The sequence below is a fragment of the Gymnogyps californianus genome, chromosome 4 (genome assembly GCF_018139145.2).
Source record: "Gymnogyps californianus isolate 813 chromosome 4, ASM1813914v2, whole genome shotgun sequence".
NCBI classification, from domain to species: Eukaryota; Metazoa; Chordata; class Aves; order Accipitriformes; family Cathartidae; genus Gymnogyps; species Gymnogyps californianus.
This window is the reverse complement of record NC_059474.1, coordinates 44,933,392-44,954,568: the sequence shown is the minus strand read 5'-3', so window position 1 is coordinate 44,954,568 and position 21,177 is coordinate 44,933,392. Positions and strand designations below refer to the sequence as shown.

The following is a 21,177-nucleotide window of genomic DNA, read 5'->3' as shown; positions in this document are numbered from 1 at the left end:
CCAGACAGAAAAAAGTCTGCCTAATCACTGGGATTATCTTTCGCTTATTTGACACAATAGACAGCAAGGCAAGTGTCAAAACACTGAATCCCTTCATTTAAATATTTCAGCACTGTGTCATTTTTAATTTGAGTAACCATCAGCAAAAATATAAAGGTTATATTTTTCATGGAGATAAAACTACTTAAAACAATTATGCTTGTGAAAATAAGACAGGTGAATTTTAGGGGCAACAAAATGCTGGGCATGTACTTGGTGTAATTGCTGTTCTTCAGAGTTTTTACTCTGACATCTGGATTTCAGTGGAGAACTCAACAGCTAAAAGCCTTCACATTTGCTGCCCATTTTCTTCAAAATTTTCCCTAGAATGAAAGGAATTGTTACTCCAGGTTTTCTTGTACCAAAGCGTATGAAAAAGACCTGTGAAAGTGGACCTCAGAATGGTTATTTCCTGTTCAAACTGATTTTTAACAAACAGTAGTAGGCTTGTCAAATACTGAGGAGTTAGTGGGGAAAACAGTGTTTATTCAGACCCTGAGAGACTCAGACCCCCAGAGTTCGTTCTAAGACCCGTCCAGCTACTCACAGGTGACGGCTCTGCATCCAAAACCAGCTTGACACAGAAAGTAACACAACCATCTTCTTGGGAGTGCAGCCTGAGCTAATTATAGTGCTTTGGGCCAGAGATGCCCCCAGACACAGTGAGCAGGACAACCTGGGACTAAGTGAATTCCCAGGAGTTAACCCCAGCTTGGCAGAGCCAGTTTTGAGCCATAACTAATACATTCTGCTGGACTTTAGCTGATTCTGTGTGGAGCTACTTACTTCTCTATTCAGTGCAGTTTCTTGCATACCTGTGCAACACAGGTTACTATTTTTTTTCCGTTACCTGAAAAATGGAGTCAACTATACAGAGATTAATCATGTCATTTTTTTCACCTCTATTATGCTAAAAGAAACCACTGGAAGTATTTGTATCCCGTCATGAAAAGTTTGGCATTTCCCTTATTATCCTGCAGTTCTCTGCATTTCTCCAGTTTAAATTAATCTTCCCAGAACTTGCTTGACCAGTTTTATATGAAGCTACCCGGAAGTTTTATCAGGGTTTTACAAGACCTTTTCTTTGAACCCATGTTGTATTTTGTTATACAATTAACCAATACAAACAAAAATTTATTTTCATCTGTTTCCAGAAAATGAACTGTCTTTTCCACTTTGTGGAAAATGGCTTTTCCAGTTTCTGAAAGTAATTGTTGCTATGTAATTATGTTTTATGTGATTATATTTCATTCCAACATTTTTCATTAATCAAGAACTTAAAACTCTGCCAGTGTACATAAACCTCCATTGCACAAAACCACTGAAAAAAATGATAGTGAGTAATAACCATGCAAACAAGTTCATAAAAAAAACCCAAAACCTGAATGGACACAAAATGTACTGTATATTGTCTTAATTGTAAGCCCTATTAGATGTTTGAAAAATATAATCAGCCACTGCAGATGGCTATTTCATTTTGTCATAGACAGCTGATTGCACACTATTTTTAGTTATGAACAGATAGTTACAGGATGTGACATTGAAGGTGGTGGCTTACTGAAGAAGAGTCATTCGTTGCCTTTCTAACGTGTGTATACTGCTCACAGACAATAATTTTCTCAAATGTGAACATTTTCTCAGTAAGTTGTAATATCATTATCTGTATTTCAAGAATAGTGACTTTTATAATGCCACTTGTGTTTCTGGATATAAGTTTGTCTTTGATAGTTTCATAACGACTTCTCAAGTACGTGAATGCCCATTATATTTAAGGCCACAACCTGGACCTGTAGAATTCCAGGCAGCCACAATTTTCTGTACCTTTCAGCTGAGAAAAGAATATGCTATTGGAAGAAAATACAAGCTTGTAAAGATGAGAGGGTTTTTCTTTCATTACTCCACAGAGAATAAGGATTTTTTTTACAAGTAAGCATGAGGCTGAAAGATGGCCTTGAAACTAATGAAGCACGGATATAACTCCTGGAAGAGTTCCCAATGCTTCCTCATTGCCTACTACAGCATATAAAAATCTAATGAACCACGAAATGATGATGGAGAAATCCAGTCTACTTAGACTTGCTTCTGGACTCTGGAATATTATAAGAGCTGTGCACAGTCATTATGGAGAACATAATAGGTGCAAAATAGCATGATTATGAGATTAATACACTCCGGTTTTCTTTACTGCTTCTAGATTCAACAAAAGTTTTTTTACGTGTTTCATTTTCAGATGTTTTCCTGTGTTACAGATTGTAATTAATGTATTCTTATCTTGACATAAAAATTAATTATGAATATAAATACATTATTGTGTTAGTATATATTAATATCAATATATTACTGTATTTATATATTATCTAATTAATAGAATTGATTCAATTATAATTAATACTGGTGTATTACTGGGATTTCTCTTACACAATATCTGTATTGCCGATGCTACAGGTACTTAGTTTATTTTTGCTTACCATGTATGATGCTGATATCATCATGCCATCTTGTCCTTAAGAATTCATTTTGATGGATTTTTTGTTTTTAGTTTTATAGACATCTTGTACACTGCCAAATATTTGTACCAATGCAAATAATTCTTTATTTCACTGCAGGTCAGAATGTTGGACCGCAAGGTATTATTTTTGCTAAATGCAAAGGTTTGTACCTCAGCTACTGTAGAGATTACTTTTCTAACACTTTGGCTGTCTACCCAACATTTTTAAGGAGTGTGGGATGGGAGATATGAATGTTAAAATAGTCTTTCAAGTTTTCTCCTTGGCTGCTTCTACCCAGCCAGCCAATATCACCATATTGTGTGTCAGTGTAGTAACTCAGTCTCCAAATACAAGTGAAAGTCTGGGTTGGCACTCTGGTTTATCAAGGAGCTCCATGTATAATACACAGGTTATGTAATCCCATGAGAGCTCCTGCAGACTGAAATCATGTGCCAGTGAGCAAGGCTAGTGATGCCAAAGCCTGTGGCTGCCAATCTAAGTACAACCTGTAGTCACAAGACCTGTGCTGACTATGCCTGTATTAAGTAGACAATAACGAGACAGAGCAAACAGCAACTGAGAGTGTGAGAGAAATAGAAAAATAATCTGGTAACAAGGGTAAAAATACTTGGGAGGAAACAGGTGCTTCACTGCTCCAAATCAGTGTTTTCGCACGATGCCACATTGCCTAACACTGTACAGCGATGTCAAATGCAGCTCACCCACAAACACTGATTTTTCATCATGAGCCTCTGAAATAATGCTTACTACAGCAATTAATGCCTAGCTTCCCCAAGAAAACATCAAACACACTTGAGTAGTATGAACAAGAGAAGCATCAAGCCTGCTGAAAAAAACAATTAATCAGTGATTAACACCCTAGAGTGTGAAAATTTTTACTAAAACAGAAAGAGAGAGAGAGAACTGACCTTCAGGATCCAACTCTTCCACTGGCAAGAGTACCTTGCCGGTGACATGTTCAGTGTCATGTTCTGATTCAGTTGATTCAGCAACTGGGTGTTTTAAGCACTGACTGTAGTATGTACTACTGAAAAAATGCTATGCGTGCTATATCTGTGCAATACATATTTACTTGTACATGTATTTACTGTCACAGATGAAAATATGTGAAGAGTTACAGCATCTTTGCCTCTGTCTTTCATGCTGTGCTTCAGTTCCACAGCGCAATGACTGCCATTGTAACAGTGCAGTCCATTTGGTATCTAAACCACATGTACACACATGTGTACACACAAACATGAATTTGGGGCCTTAACACTAATTTGTTGGAGCTAATCTGTATTACAGTATAACATAGATGGTGGCAAGAGTAAAGGATTAAACAGAAATGTGATCAAGATCTCCAGCTATGACTTTCACTGAGTACCCTGGAGGTGTTTGACTGAAGCTACAACTAGTCTCTTCCATAAAAAGTCACTTTATATTTTTACACAGCATACATTTGGTAATTAACATGTTTTTAGTCAAACTGCTTAACCCAATATTTTAGCCATTGTTTAAAGTTTTCTAGACACAGAATGAGGTTGTTATGTTTCCCATATTCAAAAAGTGTAAATCTTTTGCAGAGACTGAAATGAATCAGATCCTCCTCTTAACAGGCAGAATATTTTCTCAGTTGTCAAAAGATCTGCAGCATTTACCGGTTACATTTTTGGCAGCTGAACCAGATGTGAATAAAGTTATTCTCTTATATTGGAGTGATTAATTAGGCTAGTAGCATATTGTTTCATCTAGCATGGAAACTAGAGATGATTTACCACGTTTGTAAAGAAATTTGGAATACATCAGGCTTCTGCTTAGTCTTTGGTACCTTTCTGGTGTATACTATGGCCTATGACATTCAGATTTTGCCTCTACCTACCTATTTGCTAGTTACCTTTTCATGCAAACACTCTGAGTATCATAGAGAGCACTTGAATTTTTAAGATGTTACTTTAGTAAAAGAAACTATATTATACATGCTTCATTTCCCTTTATGTACCACAGACCATTATACATAGAAGTCCAATTTACAGAGGATTATACAGGGCCCTGTATCAAACTACTATCTTTTCCTTGGTCCTTCTTTTTAGATAATGGGTTTTCTAACTCAACGTTTCTTAGGGAAAAATTTCATAGTTTTTTTTTTTCCTTCCTGGATTACAGTCTAGGCCTGATAGTTACTGCTGCTTGGATAGAAAGTTTCTCTGCTTCTTGATACATCTTTAACAGGACCTGTTAGAAATTTTAAGGACTACCGTTGCCTACATAAAGCTACGAAAGCACCTTTTAACACTCAATAGTGGGAAAACAACCGTTAATTTCAAGTTATCATCAGTGATCAGTACCACTGCCATTATAAAAATCACTTCTGTTCATTAATGCTCTACTTGGCTCATGTTAGCTACTGTCATGGGCACCCATGTTTTGTTTAAAACACAATCTCCTTGTTATGTTCAAATCTCTGCAACATATGGCCCCAAACTAAATGCGTGTTCTATTATCTGACTAGTCATGACTTTATGCACTTTCAATAGTACAGGAGGACACCTGTACAAGGTTCTTAGGCTGCATGCTGGTCCTTTGATAATACTATGAAATAGTTTACCAGCACAAGCTAGTCACTGAGACTGGAACCAGGCAAGTTAAAACCTTAAAAAAGAAAGACTTGTCTTTATGGGGTTTTTCAGCAAAAAAATATTTTTCAAAGAGAAGCTCCACAGTATGACTCATGGCTTCACCAAATTTGAAGTATGTCTCACTTTTTGTGTGTGTGTGTGCATATATATATATATATAAAAAAAAAATTTAATGACAGGCATTCAGCTCCACATCTGTGTTTATGGGGGCTTCGGCAGTATGATGTGGAAGGAAAGAGAGAGAGGGTTCCCCAAGGCCGTAACTAGCCTTGGAAGCCCCAGGCGGTACTGCAACACCCAAACAGAAGCCACACTCAGGCCAGCCAGCTTAAACATCTGTCAATAATTTAAAAAAAAAAAAAATTAGATTACATTAAATGCATTAAAATGTGTAGCATTAAGGAGCAGACCAGACTGCAACAGAATGGTCTTACTTCATGGTAAATGCAAGGAGATCTAGCCCTCAGTGGAAGTAAGGTAAGCCACCTCATGACTTTTTTTTTTTTTTTTAAAAACAGGAAAATGCATGCATACAGGTACCTACTGCTGATAGTTCGCACAACAGATGACTCTACATTAAATAAATATTATCCCACATCTGGGCAAAGGACTTAGTGTCCTCTTGTTTACTTTTACTAGCTAGAATTGAACAAGTCAAATACATGGTCTGTAAGACAAAATTCCTACAAAAACATTCACTACTCCAGTGAATTTACTACTTCTACTTCAACCAACCGAATTTCTAGCAGAGTATTTGCTCCCTTTCTCTGACATCTTGAAAGCCAACTTTTTGTGCTTCCTTTTATCATTTTTGTCTGCAAAAGTGAGAAATTTTGTCACAATTTAAAGGGCTCAAAACAAGTACTAGCTTAGATAGTTAATTCAGATTTCTGTAACTCAAAAGAGCCTGAATCTGAGATGTTACAGATGGTATGGAGGAGGAGAAGTACCATTTTGGCCACAGAATCACATTTAAGACTTTTTTTTTTTTTTTTTTTTTTTTTGCTAACATAATCAAGTGATGGGATGAGACTCTTGGGACTACTGCTCTGTCCCCATTCTTTCCTGCTTCTTTTGCTCCAGATCATGGGGTGGGGGTGTGCCAGGGTTTTCCCTCAGGAATTAATCTAGCAGAGAGGATGAACAATGGGCTGTCATTCAGATGGAAGACAGAAGGTCCCAGAATGACAGATAGACACTCCATCAGTCGTCACAGACAGACCATCAAAACTGGATTTCTTGTTAAAGTACAGCAATCTTTATCCTCAAACCACAAGCATACAAGGTTAGCATCCCATGCTTTTGACATGGCCAGAAGTATGATTTCAGGCAGTAACCAAAGGAATAAAAAGGCTATCAAGGTAACTAGAAAATCCTAAACCACCACATAAGATTCATCAGCTACATGCCGATTATTCAGCTAGTATTTCATATCAACCACAACCCCACCACTCCTCAATATGCATCTCTGTTCCCCCTGTCGTGATGTTGCCAGTGCTTTGAAAACTCAATGTATGCCATGGCAAAACAATTTTGTACTACCTTGTTTTCCCTCAAAACTGCTGCTTATCTGTTTTTATTTAATGGTCTTGAATCAAATAAAAGTGACAGATACCTAACACAGAGTTATTAATCACTTGACTGTTAGTCCACAGATCAATTTGAAACCACAGTGGCATCAGTCACTACCACAGTAGCCAATACAAAGTAGTCAAAACGTTGTATTTCCGTCAGATCTATTTATCATACTAATTATTCACAAACTGCATTGCCATGGAGATGATCCTCCTAAAATCACCTGAATTAATGAAATTGGTAATTAACTTTGTTTAGCTCATTTCAAACTGATCCTTAGGTTTTGACATTTACTGATTGGATTCTGCAACCTTTGTATCATTTACTTTGGAGTAATCTGTAACCAACTTTACACAACCCTCTGACAATTTTACAGAGTAACCACACATGACAACATCTTTTTCTCACAAGACATTCTTGAGAGAAATAGATGCATAGGTGCATATACTCATATATACTCATATAGCCAACTTATTCAATACACGCATCATTGCTGACATGTTTTCAGAGCTTTTTTTGCCAAAAAAACCAGAATGATGATCAATGCCAACAGTTGGGTTTCCGTGATCTGATGGTACAGACCATCTCGGGAAAAAGAAACTATCTTTAACTACCCCATCCCCAATACTAATACGTGGCATATGCAACTGGAAAACCCAGTTGTCGAAAGCTGTTATCCAGGGCAAAGGAAGGCAAATACTGTATCTGTTAAATGCAGTGGTCTAACTGACATAAAGTTGCCAGATTTTTATAGCCACCATCATTCATTTTTCTGAGAAGAAAAATTCTGTAACACAATTCATATTGCAGCTGGTGAAATAGAGGCTGTTTATGAACTTTTCCATGGGTTCTCTTAATGCCTACTGACAGAAAATTTGCAGGCCAGAACACTGACAGTAGTCGTATTAGGTGCCAAATTACTCTTATACACCCAAGAGGAAGAACACTACTATGACTTTATGACCTGAGGATATAGATTATTTCCTTCCTCCAGTCACTTCAGACCTTCACCAGTTGACACATCTGTTAAATTCTCTAAAGACAAACTTTTGGCCCTTGTACTTTATTTCATGTCTCATGAGCCACTATGGGCTAGAAGGTAAATAAACTCTTGAGTTTAATCCTTAAATCAAGTGAGATATCTTCAAACTATTTTGACAGTAGAGCTGTTTACAGGTGGCTCAGTGATCACTTTGATTTTCAAGCACTTTTATAACTGCTTTCGATTAGTGTAGAATATAAAAAAAAAAAAAAAATTGCCCACAAAACCAAATTAAACTTTCCTGAGGCAGCTATTCCATCTGATCTCAAAAGAATTGTGGATTTTATATATACACACACACATATATGCACGTGGACACACACACACATTTGCTTATAAATTCTATGCTGCAGTTTTGCAGGATCTCTCTCTTTCCACCCCCCACCCCCCCTTCCAATTTAGCAGCAGATGTAATAATGCTGGGGTAATATAATGATTTAGTGTAAGTCATTCCTGCGTGAATCTTACTTAATTTTAAAGTAGCAATATAACAAATTTATACCAAATAACTGTGCTGTTTCTGCATTTCGCTTTTCTTGGAACATTTCAGGGATTTGAGTTTTGTATTCTTTTGAGAAGTAAGGAAAAGATTTTTACTTCAGCTGCGTGAAAAATTCGAGAAGCAGAGGACATTGAGAGGTATAGCTTGTCTACCATGGCAGCTCTTAAAGAAATAATAGAATGCATATTTGCATAAATGGCTTGCTTTATAGGAGTCTGCATATAGCTCAGTAGTGTTTATTTCTGGTTATCAACTTCAGACTTAAGCTTAAGTGGCTGCAATATTAAATTACAGTGCTAGCACCCATGGCTGCTAAAATGCAAAATCAAATGTGTATTTGGTTGTAAATTTTACATCTCCTAGTAATAAGTAAAAAAAATTTCTCCCCATTCCCAAAATCATAGGAGCTTTTTGACCTATTGATTGCCTAGGATTCCTCAATTTTCCCCACACTGTTTTTGAACGATGTTTGATCCTGGATGAAATTCCCACAATAAGCATCTGTGCCAGAGTTGAGAATGCTTCAGCTTCCATCTGCCAAAGTTGAACATATTTCCAAATAGATTTGGCCCAAATCTAGTGCAGATCTGAGCACTAGAATTTAGTAGTAGGAAACACCACTGCTAATACCCGTCCCTTACCTCTGGCCAAGCTATGTAGACTGATATCTAAGCACCCAATACAAACTGTGTGGGATTAGCCATCGCAGAAGTAGGAGCAAAAAAGCTGTCTAACGAGACGGTTATGAATTGGCTGATTGCAGCCAAAATAATTTTTCATAGTGACACAGTTCACAGTACTACTAGACATTTGCACACAAGAAAGGGGCCCTGGATTGTCCCCACTGGCTCACCAGCTTTGGAAGTTGTTACATATGCTGGAGAGCGTGTACTTAAATGTCAATTACTTGTAAGCACTTTGCCAGAAGGGACTGCAAGGTTAAATTGCACATAATATGAGAAAACTTTTAGCCCAAGAGTGCCGAACGATCTGGAAACTAACTTGATAACATCAGATTCTGGAAATAGTCTTTTTTTTCTTGGCATTATCACAGAGAGATGTTTATCTCCTCTTTGAGTTGGAAAGTTTTCCCCATCCTAAATTAAAAACAACCAAAAAAGTTCTAGTAAATCCATCCTACTGCAAAGTCTCTGATGATTCCATCTAACTCAGGATGAAAACTGATACTAAAAATTCACTATTGTTGTTGGGGTGAGCAATAGGTTTATCTGAATGAAACCCACTTGTGTCATACATACACTGTTACTAAGGGCATTAGCTATCTGCCTGGTTTCTAGTCTGGGTGGCAAAAATGGACTTATTGTATCTCTACCCAGTAGAGAGCTCTAAACTGTCTGGAAAGCTCAGTTACGCCTTCTCATACACAGCTGCCAGTTCCCACATAGTAAGCATCATTTGCACTGGGCCAAGACAGTAAATCAAAATAATTCACTTGCAGGTTTCTGGAACATCCTTTAGGCCAGCTGCCATCCGGTATATTCTAATATACAGGAATCATTGGTATTAAAGCACTGGCAAGGCTTTGATTACTGCCAAAAGCGATGATGGTAGGTTGATAGCTGATCAGATCTGTCTGCCAAAAACTAACTGAAATGAAAGTAGGAGCATTTGGCAAGTAAAAAAAAAAATTACCTAAGCAATAGCCAAAAATTGTTCATCTTTGCTACATGGGATCTTATAGCATAGATGCCAACAGGCTAACTGTAGTTGTTCTAAAGAATGTTAACCTAAGAGAGCGCTGAAAAAATCAAAGATATTAAAAATAATAGGTCTTTCTAATAAGAAACAAAGAAAATGCTTCAAAAACATTAGCCATGCAATGTATCATTTATGTATTTCCCTTACCGTAAATCTACACACCAAGGGAATGCACCTCCTTATCTGTAATCTGTATGAACTTTGAGAATCTAAGAGAAAAGAAATACTTGAGTCAGTACCTTAGGACCATTAATGTCCAAATAAATAAAGATAAATTTTTAAATTTCTTCTGAAAGACATTCAGGAAAAGTACAAACCCGCTTTTCAGCAGACTGAAGGGCCAAGTTCTTCACTGAGGTTTTACTGTGAATTTCTAGAAGGTTTTGGTATTGTACACCTCTGGCTTTAACCATTGAATTTTTTTTTCTGGTTCTGTTACTAAATGACAGTTGCCATAGTTTGTTGTTCTGAGTTCTGTCTGTGATTTTCCTAATAAAGACGGGTTGAGAAAGACTTGATTAACAGATTAAAGCAAACTCATTTATCCATCATGACCACACCCAGGTGTGTTCAGATAACTGAATCAGCACAGGACTAGATCATCCTTTAAAAATGAGCCAATGAAAACTGAAAATGAGGATTGAAATATATTACATCTGTGTAAGAAAAAAAATTTAGTTAACTGGTTGTCACGTCTACACTCGGGATGTCATAAGCCAAATGTCGGTGCCAAACAGCAAATACAAACAAAAATCAAAACAGTTGTACTAAGTTCCAAAAGCCTTTGTTAAAAAACCAGCTACAAGAATGTCCATAGACTGTGTTAGATTTCTTTAAAACCTTGTTCCACTTCATCTTGTGAATTCAGTGCATGTAGATATCTACTGTGTTTATTTCTTGTACAGACATTCAGATCACATCTCCCATGTAGGATATATACAGGAGAAAGAAATCCTTACAGAAGAGCTTCTTATCTAGGAGAACAGAGAAAATGCTATGCTCTGAATTCCCAAGACACACTGATCACCAGGGCCTTTAAGGCAAAAGCCCTCTGCCTGACTGCTGGCTCCCAGACACCCTGACTCCTGCCAAGAAGGAATGCTTCCAGGCTTGTGAGCCTCTCTTCCCTCCTTTGTTTCTATCTCATCCATTACACCAGAGAAAAAAAAAAATCTCTTTCCTTTTTAGGATCCTTCAGAGTTATCGTGATCAGTTCTACAAGATCCAGGGAATGCAGGTGTGTTTTTCCAGTACTTTTAGCGTACTGTTAGTATGAACCTTTCATATAGGTTGTTTTGAAATTTGTCTCATTTTGTCTGCTCCCTAAGAGTATTCTTTCTTACTGTGATGACTTGCTTTGCTAGTTTTAGTAAAGTTGGGTTTTTATATTATATGGCGCACTGGCAGCTATTTTCAAGAGTACCTTTAGGACACCAGATATTTCTCATGCAAAAGAATAAGAACATTTACATGAGAAAGTAAATGTTTGATTTTTGCCTTGCATTGGGCCATAAAGGGACAGCTTACCCTTACTAGTACCAAGAACTGCATTCTCGAACTTTCTTCATAACAAGCATTGTTGTGTTACTATACTTATTGAGTTATATAGCCTTTTTATTACTGGCTAAAATATATTGTCTAGTTATTATATATCCTAGATCTTTGTTAGGAGCTATCATTTGTATTTCATCCACTGGGACTAATTGTAGTTTGTTCAGTAACATTTTTTTAAAGAATTTAAAGGCAAAGAGTATGGCAGAGCCAAGGATGCCTTGAGGCTTTAGAAGAGTATTCCTCCCTCCAAACTGAAAGGGAATCTCTGTACAAGAGATGTAAGTTAGACAGAAATGCATACACAAAAGTTTGCTTCCAAAATTCCTAGACACTGCCAACAGCAGTAAAAAATACGGCCAGATGTTCTTGCCTTCATAAAAGTCAAGTTACAAAACCTGTAGACTCACTTATTAAGTGTAGATCAAGGGGAGGAAAAACTGCTTTGAGTAAATCTGAATGTGACAGCCACATGGTGCAACAACAAAACAGCACAAAGTATTAGTGAAAAAGTCCTGTCAAAGACAAACCTACAGCAATTGCATCAGAACACGTGGAATCATCCTAACATGAGACCTCTGCAGATACTTCTCTATTTTCCATGCCTTTTTCAATGCAATAAATGCATAAAGGACTTGCACACATGAAAACCAAAATGTCGATAGATTTAATATCCTTTGTCTAGAAACCTTTAGGATCTGAAACAAGAAAGGATGCTATGACAAGCATCTCATTTTTATCAAGTATTCATATCACAATTAAGACCTAGGAACTAAAGCCTGCAAAATTTGTATTTGTCTATACATTCGAGCATTACTTCAGAATATTCACATTCCAGAATCTGTTTCTTTTGGTGTGGTTTTAGAGCAAGCTACTATCAATCTGCAAGCTATGCTGATCCACAAACTACAGCAGAAACTTACACTGCATATTTTGGAATAAAAGCATTCACGTAAGTGCTCAAAGCTACAGTCCTCCAGATTCTGTGCTCGCACCAGTACTTTTCAATCTTTGTAATACCCCATTCACCATTTTCCTTGCAAGTTTCTATGTACAATGCATTGCTTTGGAAGTTGGTATTTGCTTCCTCAACAAGAGGTTGAGGGAGACTTTGGGAACCACCTCAAGATCCTAGATACTTGCTTCAGGATATTGAGATTGAAATCAAACTTCATTAAAGAAAAGATCTTCTTCCCCAACACGAACATCAGTTTTTCTGTGCTCCAGATAAAGAACTTCTCTTTGATACTACAGATGTAGTAACAAAAGTTGCATTACTTCACGAATATTACACTATATTCAGGCTCTTCCAAAGAACTTATGAAAATTGTGGACAATCCTACAGAAAAAGGAAGTACAGTAATCAGCATATCTGGATTGCAATAATTACAGTACTAATCTTATTTTAACATCTATTCAGAATATATCCATGAAGATGCAGAAAGAGAATTTATCAGACGTCCTGGACTCCACTGAATGGCACGGTAAACTTGGCATGAATTATTACAGTTTCTTCAGAAGTCATGAACAAGAGACAAAGATTAAAATCTGATGGAACTGCTTGATGCACGATCTTTTGCACAGAGTTTCATGTGAAGCTGGAAGCTTGCACAGTGTTTTAAAATGCCAGTCAGTTGCAGGGAATGATTTTCTTCCTGCACCACAGAATGAAGGTGTTGCCACACAAAGGCAGTTAGCAATGTTACAGTTATTGAAATAGACTGCAAAGTGAAAGAATTGCAAGTTTAGCTCTTGTTCTCCTAAGAGTCTGCTCCTTTTGTAAACAAACATTCAGAATTCTTTACACAAGTTTAGGATAGGTTTTGCAGGAATTTTTAAGCCCTTCTGAAACCATATACTTGAAAGGAAAGATTTCTAGAGTCTTGTACTCTTTAAAATCTAGCTCTAAAAGTTATCAAGTAATAATAGCTCTGAAATAGTCTACTTATTTCAAATGAGGATCCAGGAAGAAAAAAGCCTGTTTTGTCAGCATGATGAAATCTTTGGAGAGGAAAGTTCATAGATTCTTTCTCTGGGGAGTCTCTTCGCATGTTTTGATATGTGCACCTTTTACATATCACCAAATTCACAGCAAGATCTTACTGATGATTAATAGAAATTTACACAAATAAGAGAGGTGATTTCCACACCTTAGTAGATTAATAAAATTGGGTTTATATAATTTCAGTATCAATATTGTGCAATAAAGTTTACCAATTCAGAAAATACAGTGGTATCTGAATCTTATAAAATTAACTTCAGTATAATTATGTCTTTGTTTATAATCCTTCTGTGAAATAATTCTCCTTACTAAATAATAAACAGAAAATAGCCGATATGTTATATCATGAAAACAGTGAGTCATTGATCCGTGGGAAAGTAATGTTTGAAGTTAGACTTTAAAAAAAACCCTGCTTCTGAACATCACATTAACATTGGTTCAGTAAGTTTATTTTTCAGCAGTAACTTTTATATGCTTCCCTCACTTCATTTTAGTATGCCCTTTAGATGACCCAGAACCGCATCTTTGTAACTGGAATATACCCCAGTGAAACATTTCTGAGAACACAGTTCTTGCTCAGCTAACAGGAACAACTGCCAAAACTGCTCTAACAAATTAGGAAAGTCAGAAAAATGCAATTACTTTTATCACCAGTGACTGATTAATTGTACTACAGCTATAACTAGAATTTGGATTAAGGAACAATAACATTCTGCTACTGTAGAAAGGAACCTAAATAGTGAAAATACAAGCTCGAAACAACATGTAAGAAAATGCAATTGTGATTTGAATCTTATGCTATCCTATGCTTTGAAAGAAAACTGGATCATGTTTTCTTTTCCTCACAAAATAGACCTATATTTTGATTTCTGGCTGAATTTGGTCTTTTGAAATAATCATGGTAAACTAGAGCTAGAAACAGGAGATAGGGTGTACTGCTGTTTCTCTTGGCATACAATTTTCAGAGACGAGATTGGTGCTGTCTCTTCACATGTTCAAGATTTTAAAAATTGTCAGGCTGGGCAGCAGGAGGGAATTTTTGTCACTGGATATATTCATATGAATTGTGCATGTGATGGGGCAAAGGGAGGGTTTGCTCATGGCTAGTGTGGGAGACAATCCACTTTCCATGATGAACCTGCTTCAGCCACTAACCAGGAGAGGCTTTTGATGCAAAGTCAATAGTAATCAAAATATACAGCTGGAAACACACTTTAAATATACTGAGTTTACTCTCCAGTGGGGAGTTTTGCATGACATATTTGCTAAACCTAAAACAATCAGTTGTGCCTTTGTATTCACAAGAAAAAGCAAGATATATCATAGATAACTATGTTTATTAAATGACAGCGAGTTGTTACTGATTACAGCTGAACAGAGTCTATTCAGATCTAGGCCATCTCTGTTATTGGGTTTAGTCATACACCCTGCGATTTCATCTTGTATGCATTGTCCCAAGTCTATGTTTTGATCACAGCGTGTGATCTAATGAAGATGAATAATCACGTTACTTTTTGTAACTGCAGAATCCTTTGGATTTGAATAAAAGGGTGATGTAGATGAAGATTATCACTGTGCTCTTAACCATTATTTTTTCCCCATAGAAAACATTTTAAGACAAACAGATTTTCAATATACATAACCTGAAAAATTGTTTTACAACTAAAAACTGAAGTTATCTGTGTACTTCCACCTCACAAAGGCTAGAGAACTTGTCCTCACAATACCTATAAAGTGAGCCAGTATTCAACATCCTTGTTTTACAGATAAAAAGCTTAAGAACAAAGCCCAGACAACTTAACATGAACACTTGCATTTATCTTGGTGGTGTTAAAACAAACCCTAGATTCAAAAGCAGTGTTCAGGCACATAGATAATGTGTAAAATGGAAAAAAAAAAAAGAAAAAAACCAAAAAAACCAAAACCACCTTACCTACATCTCCTGAATCCCAAGGCAAAAAAAGGGAGCACCAAGCTACCTTTTTCAGTTCCCATTGTACTCAGTACCACGCTATCAAGACGTCTACTAACAATAAATGTTATTTGTGTTACATGCCAAATGTTAAATATCCATTTTATACACATTCTGAGCATGCGAAGTGCAGAGAAGTGCTAGCTTTCTTGAAAGAATAAATTCAGAAAAACAAAATGTTTTGCAAGCCCTAAAAGAATCCCAGGTGTGTTACAACAAGAAGGTAATATCCCTGCACAGACAGGTCACTTTGCTATTGCAAACAGGACAACTGTGAACTGAATGTGATATATTAACCCCGATTCAAAATACATTTACACCACAATCCAGGCAAACTGAAACACACGGCAATTTTATACTGAAACAAACAGTATCATACCCAGTGGACAAAGCTAAGAAAAAGCTTTACCTTAGACATTCGGTTTTTGTGCAGGAAATCACTCTCTTTATCCCTAAGAAATATTTTTTTCCTATGTTAATGATCTAGAAAACATGGATTATTATCATGTGATACTGGAAAATATATTTTTATTTATAATACATTACATGTGGTGATTGATTTCCAAGTCATTATTAATCTCAAGCAAAAAAAATAACTACGATCCATATTCCAAGTAACATCACCTAGCAGTGGAACACAGGCAGGCTCTGTCAAGTGCAGTTACATTTTTCTGTCAACCTCTTGGATGTACAGACATATATTGATTTAGTGTGTATAGAGGCAGAAGGTGTTCCCAGTGCTAAAACTAGAACTGAAAGGATGGGAGGAACAGGGTGCAGGAATACTCAAGCCTACATGCAAAACCAGGATATACTGCTCCTTGACCCAAGGGTGGATACAGTGCAGACTAATACATGGAGACTTACAAACCTGAATCTGATAGCACGAGGGTCTCAAGAACCAGGCAGAAGAGACATGCTACACAGCCTTTCGCTACAGTGAAATGACACTAGGAACTGACAATTTCAGGACATCCACATTAATGCATATTTACTTTAAGGTCAGGTTGGACGGGGCTCTGAGCAACCTGATCTAGTTGAAGATGTTCCTACTCTTTGCAGGGGGGTTGGACTAGATGATCTTTGGAGGTCCCTTCCAATCCAAAGCATTCTATGATTCTCCTGCATGAAGTGCTGTGTGGTTTTTAAATATTTATTCTACTTGCTAACATATCTCACAGAAGGTAATTCAGATCACCTTGGGTTTCCTTAGCTATTGTCATTGAACGAAATGAGTGTCATTTTTACCCTCCATAGTCTAAGTATCATGTCAGTTAAACTTACCCTACTTCTACATTTCTATATTTTTGTAATAATAAACTCTGAATCAGAGCTTTTCCCTCCCTTATTTTTGTCCCTCCATATCTATCTCCAGTTTCCTGGGATGCCTAGTCTATTCACAATAGAGTTGAAAGTACTGACAAATTATACTGTAAAATACCTAGGCCTGACAAAGGTCAGGAATATGCTTAGCCACACAGCTAGCTAAGATACAGTCACAGTTCTTCTTTTTTTTTTTTCTTATTTTACCTATTTTCATGCTACCAGCAATGTTAAGAGAGTTGAATTACTCAATGAAGAGACAGATGCTCTGTGTCTCCCTTATATTTCATAAGCAAGTAGAAGGTTGTGGATAGAGAGCATGCAAGTGACGTAATGGGAAGTGAACTCATTGCAGTGTTTGCAATTCAGAAGACATTAGGCTATTTTTCACTTCTCCCTTGATAACTTCACTACGAGGACTTAAAGAGCCAGTAGACATGGCTTACTGCACAATTTTGGCAGCTTGCATTGTAGGTGCTTTACTTACACAGCTATGAAGATTGGGAGAATAACTGAATGAATTAATTGCGAGTAATTTTTTTTTTTTCTCCTTCCAGAAGAGAGAAAAGGGAAGAATGGAAATCACAACTATCTCACAATAAAAATAACTTTTTTGATTAAGTAGCTGAATAAAGATTATTATTGATATCTAATTTGTTAAAAATGTTTTCATTATTAGTGTTTATGTCCTGGACCTGTCACTTATTTGCCTACCCGGAGACAGTTTTTATCACTAGCTAACAGACTAACCTTACAAATTTACCTGCCTATGTCAGTGAGAGGACTGCAGATAACAGCTCTGCACCATGTCTTCACCTGAGCCAGGAGGAAGTGTGAATAATAGAAAATATTTGAGAATTCAGGTACTTATCCTCTCCCTGTGGAGTGACCAGAGAAAGCCCAGCAGCACCGATAGTGATGCTGATGGGAGAGAGCATTGCAACTTTGAAGTGATGTGGTCTGCACTGCTACACTGGCAGCTGTCAGAGCAGATTTGCTTCTTTTGTGGAGAGAATTTCTCTCTCCCTCTTGCCCCTCTGTGGGAGGCATTCAAAGAGCAGACACTTCTGTCAGGGGATTTTCCTCCCACTGCTGAAATCTACATACCGTATCAGCACGAAAGCATGGTTAGTGTTTGCTAATGACTAACCTTGAATTCCTTCTAATAAATCAACAGTGATATATAATATTGAGAAGAAGATTCAGTGCATGCAGTCTGGAAATGCAGGGGGATATCAAATAATGACTAAGAGAAGAACAAAATAAAATAAAACTTAAAAATATTTCAGAATTTTATCCAATATTGATTTGAATTTTTAAGTTGAACTAGAAGAAAAAAATGCCTTTTTTTTCCAGGAAAGCAGATATTAGCTCTTAAAATTTGCTTTGAGCTGACACCAGCACGAAAAACTGAGAAACGCACATGAGCACACGTGCTCACATGCACACATAGACACACAGAGAAATAAGGCAACATCTGAACATATCTGCATGAGCAGACTCAGGTTACAGACAATTCTGCAACTCTCTGATATCCTTCTGATGATGCAAAGATGTTTTGTATCATGGTATCAACATCAAGGTATGGAGCCTAATTCAATACTACTTCAAAGGTAGAGTAAGCTTTTATAAGACTGTATCTAGTGACACTGATGCCTTATTTTTCTTTCCCATCCCTTCTCCTTCAACAGAAAAATATTTAGTCTTCTGTTTTAGGGAAAGACTGCAAAACGGAAATAAAATCACAGGTATTTGTTGTTAATATAATACACTCCTCAACAGGTTTAGGATTTGACAGGCACATGCCTAAGGGAAAGGGACAAGTTTAAAAACAGACTTTAAAAAGTTTTACTGGCCTCTATCTTCAAGTATTTGTCTTCGAGTCAGTCTCTTAATTTTCCATATGTCGTTATCTGGCAAAGAGCAACACAGTTGTACCACTTCCACAGCTGCCTTCTGCACTTCATTCTTCTTGTCAATGCATTTTCACAACAAGGACGATATCATCATACATATGATTCATACACAGAACACTTTTTGATGTTACTACTTCTGGATGTATATCAAAGTCATTATATGCTTTTTAAAGTTACTCCAATAAATGAAGAAATGTTACTACCATATAACTGTCGGTCCTCCCTTAAATTGATTTCAGCTTTATTCATGTTTTGATCTAACTTTTTTAAAATTCCAGGCCAAGAGTGATGTGACATCTGTTGAAATCAATTCACAACTACAAAACCAAAACGAATAACCATGCAATGTTATTTCAGATCTTTCATGAGACAGGCACACTACAGAAAGATGTAATAATAAAAAACCCCAACTGTTTCCTTAAAGAACACTTCTTAACACCCACTTTAGGCTCCCACAAATGCCTCCCCACTAAGTTGTTTTTGATGCACAGCTTGAAGGTCAAGAACTTATAAGGAGCATACCTAAACCACAAGTTTAGGCATCAGAAGCGGTTAGTCAATGGCAGATTAGACCTCCATAGAAGCTAGTTTACTCTGCAATGCATGTGCTCTGAAAAATACGGTAAATTAACTCGCACAAACCACAGTGCATTTGTGACTGAGAATACTTGCAGTAGCCAAGCTATCTTTTTTACAGATAAATGACATATTATCTACAGTGCCCTGCAGGTTGCCAGATCTTGAAGCTATTTCAGAACAAGAGCCACCCTGATTTGGGAGCACATCCTTGTTTCAGAAGGAAATGCTTCAATAAAATCCGTGAAAGCTCAGTGCATATATCAATACTTTCTCAAAGGTCTCAAGTTAAGAACCCTTAAACGCATATTTTCCTAGTTATGACCACAGAATATCCAGCCAGCCGCCCATTAATCACACCACTGGCAGTATCACTGTGCTCGGGGTTCCAGACCAAGTGAGATTTTTTAGGATTAAAAAAATATTACTCTTAGTTTCACTGGAAACTTTGTAATAAGGGAGTCAAGCAGTCCTAAGCAAGGAGATCAGTGAGAAGCGCCACTAAGTAGCCTATCTGATGGATTTAAGGCAACATGCATATGAAGCACAATAATGATTCCCTTGCTTTGGTGGAAACAAGTGGAACATGAAGGAGAGCACTGAGAATATTGCATTAGCACAGCCCAAAGGAAACTCAGAGAATTGTAACTGAAAGGCGAAACAGGAGCATAGAGCTGAGCATCTAAAGACCTGAAAAATATATACCTCCTCCTTTTGGTTTTAAATTACCTTGAAATTTTTCTTTCACGTGGCTTTTTCCTTCCTCTTGGAGCTTGATAGTCAAACCTTGCAAGTAAATAAGGAAAGCAGCACTTTTAAAGATTGACACAATTTTTTTGATAAAGAGCAAGTTGTCAAAATTATGCATAGAAGCCCTAAGGCAGAAAGGAAAGAGCTTTCAATCACAGTGGTAAATAAAGTCCTTGACACAGACTGAGTAAAGGGTCCAGCTAGCAAATTCAAGATCTAAGTTCTTCATTGTAACAGAAAAATCAAGGGAGACGTACATCATTATTTTTTATCAAAACCAAACTGACAAAAGCTTTAAACCTGCTGGAGTTTAACCCCATGTAAAATATTTTATTCAGCATAGCCTCACCAATGTATTACCATGCTTTATATCAAATCAAAACGTTTCATTCACAATCAATAAAAAATAAAACCAAGTGAGGTTAGAAAAGAATCCGTAAACAATTTTGATTCTAAGAAGATGTAACTTGCATTACTACAATACAGGCTAAAGTATATTGCAGCTTCCTGCAACAAAGATTCAAAATAAAGGCAGTATAATTGTAGCTACCATGGTCACAGTAGCTATTACAGTCCCAGGTTTGAAACAAATGGTCAAAGGGCTACCTCCATGCCTGCATGCCATACTGTCAGTCCTGTAGGACATCCCTTCTGTCATGCCCTCATATCCACGTGTGACCTGTGGAGGATGGATTTGGCTTTTATCACGTGCAGAGCCATGGACCCTGCATGGTTACACTTTTTTAATGGCACAAAGCTTTCTATGCTGAAGTTCTAATTTAGGTGGTATGGAGCTGATCCCACAGTCTGGTACTTAGTCTGTAAAATACTGGGGACAGGAATTCCATTTTAATGTCTGTCAGTAACTCCTACGTGGGAGTCTTCTATGCTATTACAATATAAATATTAACTAAAGAAGTTACTTCTCAACTGCTGCTGCATGCCAATACCCAGTATCATTCAGGTAAAAGCTTTAAGGTATTTCTGCAGGTTCCATGGTAAATTCAAGGAGAATCCTGAAGAATCCCTGCTTCGTATGCACATGAGCATACACAAACAGATGAGTTTGTTTATAACTTAGA

The 21,177-nt window shown here is 37.0% G+C and overlaps 1 long non-coding RNA gene across 1 annotated transcript; it reads right to left on the bottom strand.

Moving 5' to 3' along the window:
- Positions 1–304: 304 nt before the first annotated feature.
- Positions 305–20,751, bottom strand: LOC127016220 (uncharacterized). The gene is made up of 4 exons (XR_007766454.1): positions 20,702–20,751; positions 20,075–20,131; positions 10,153–10,214; positions 305–362 (listed from the first exon to the last, which is right to left on the bottom strand). It is a non-coding gene; the product is annotated as an uncharacterized LOC127016220 (long non-coding RNA).
- Between the last annotated feature and the right edge of the window lie 426 nt (positions 20,752–21,177).